Genomic DNA, 2,649 nt, shown 5'->3' with positions numbered 1-2,649 from the left:
GACCAATATGTACTGAACACAAATGAGGGACATGAGGGGGAATTTTTTCCATGATATGGCATAGGCTATGAGTGACCCATTCAGGGAGATAGCCTGAGAGATCATTAAAATGTTCATAGCCATCAGGGTGGTCTCTTAGGTCAGTAAGTATTGTCTGTGTACTCCAGTTGTGTAATGCTGCCACAATGCTTTTTGCCATATAAGTGATTGGACTGTTAACGCCGCTCTTGTACATAATTACCAATTAACTACCGTGTTTATGTGTTACATGTGCAAACATACCATACAGATATCATCGTGTGACATTTAATCATGTTTCAATGTGTGTATGACACACATGAATAGATTAAGCTTTCCTTCCACATTCAGCTACCTATGCATTGTGGCAGTTAACATATAGCTACTGCTGCAACAATTACCTTGTAAGTATGAGCTTATTGAGAGAAAGTTACAAACACCACATGTTGTCCACAGTCCAGCACTACCACAGTGGTATGGTTGAGATTTGTGTATTGCCATATCATGTCTGTGCAGCAGTGTACATGTTGTTGCCCATGTGTTTTGGATGACAGTAATCATGCAGTCCCACTGGCATGATGTCATGCTGTGTGCCATGTTTTGGCAATGTCAGGTCATATAATATATGTCATACATATGGTCAGTCCTTTTCTGAGTGCATAGAATGCCAATTCAACATTCATGTATACACTAGGGTAATGATAATTTATTCAGTAACAGTACAGTATGTCATGTCTGGTCTATGTTACATTTCCACATCTATTAGCTGTTCACAGAAGTTCACACCTTCCAACAATAGTTGTACAGATGTATGTACAGTGGATATAAAAAGTTTACACACCCTTGTTAAAATGCCAGGTTTTTGTGATATAAAAAATGAGACCACAATAAATCATTTCAAAACTTTTCCCACCTTTAATGTGACCTATAACCTGTACAATTTAATTGAAAAACAAACAAATCTGTTAAGGGAAAAACATAAAAGATAAAAAAATGCACAATAAGCTAGTAGCATTAAGTGTGCACACCCTTAAACTAATACTCTGTTGAAGCACCTTTTGATTTAATTACAACATTCAGTCTTCTTGGGTACACACCTGCCATTAATTAAAAAGACTGATTAACCCCAAATAAAGTTCAGCTGTCCTAGTAGGATTTTCCTAACATTTACTCAGTTACCTGCTACAGCAAGGGCCATGGTTCGCAGAGAGCTTACAAAGCATCAAAGGGATCTCATTGTTGAAAGGAATCAGTCAGGAGAAGGGTACAAAACATTTCCACAGTATTAGATATACCATGGAACACAGTGAAGACAGTTATTAAAAAGTGGAGAAAATATGGGACAATAGTAATGTTGCAAGGAACTGGACATCCCTCCAAAATTTATGAAAAGACAAGATGAAAACTGGTCAGGGAGGCTGCCAAGAGACCTACAGCAACACTGAAGGAGCTGCAGGAATTTGTAGCAAGTACTGGTTGTGTACTACATGTGACAACAATCTCCTGTATTCTCCATATGGTTGGGCTATGGGGTAGGGTTGCAAGATGGAAGCCTTTTCTTACACAGAAAAATATCCAGGCCCAGCTAAAATTTGCAAAACAATACATCAAGTTTCCCAAAAGCATGTGGGAAAATGTGTTATGAACTGATGAGACCAAGGTTGAACTTGCTAGCCACAATTCCAAAAGGTATGTTTGGTGCAAAAACAACACTCCGCAGCACCAAAAGAACACCATCCACGTGGTGAAGGATGGTGGTGGCAGTATCATGCTTTGTGGTTGCTTTTCTTCAGCTGGAACTGGGGCTTTAGTCAAGGTGGAGGGAATTATGAACAGTTCCAAACACCAGTCACTTTTGGCCCAAAACCTTCAGGCATCTGCTAGAAAGCTGAAGATGAAGAGGAATTTTACCTTTCAACATGACAATGACCCCAAGCATACATTCATATCAACAAAATAATGACTTCACCAGAAGAAATTTAAAGTTTTGGAATGGTCCAGCCAGAGCACAGCCCTAAATCCAATAGAAAATCTGCAAGGTGACCTGAAGAGGGCTGTGCACAAGAGATGCCCTCTTAATATGACAGATTTGGAGTGCTTTTGCAAGGAAGAATGGGTAAATATTGCCAAGTCAAGATGTGCCATGCTGATAGACATACCCAAGAAGACTGAATGTTGCAATTAAATCAAAAGGTGCTTCAACAAAGTATTAGTTTAAGGGTGTGTGCACTTATGCAACCAGCTTATTGTACGGTTTTTATTTTTTATTTTTTTCCCCTAACAGATTTGTTTGTTTTTCAATTGAATTGTACTGATTATAGCCCACATTAAAGGTGGCAAATGTTTTGAAATTATTTATTGTGGTCTCATTTTTATATAATTTAACAGCATTTTAACAGGTGTGTGTAAACATTTTATATCCACTATACATGTCTCTGCACATAGTCTGATCCATACTGACACACAGTTGTACTTTTGACATGTGAGCATTCACTGACATATCATTGATGTGCTGTAATGATGCTCACAGGACTGTCCTGTGCTCAGTAATGAGCATAACTGTGGTTGTGTATTCCACATTGAATGACAGTATATGTGTATGTGATGGAAATTCTTAGCTTGCTTACCTAT

The sequence above is a fragment of the Protopterus annectens genome, chromosome 5.part0 (genome assembly GCF_019279795.1).
Source record: "Protopterus annectens isolate FY-2018-M chromosome 5.part0, PAN1.0, whole genome shotgun sequence".
Lineage (NCBI taxonomy): Eukaryota > Metazoa > Chordata > Ceratodontiformes > Protopteridae > Protopterus > Protopterus annectens.
The sequence above is the reverse complement of the archived record's forward strand: the minus strand, read 5'-3'. Positions refer to the sequence as shown.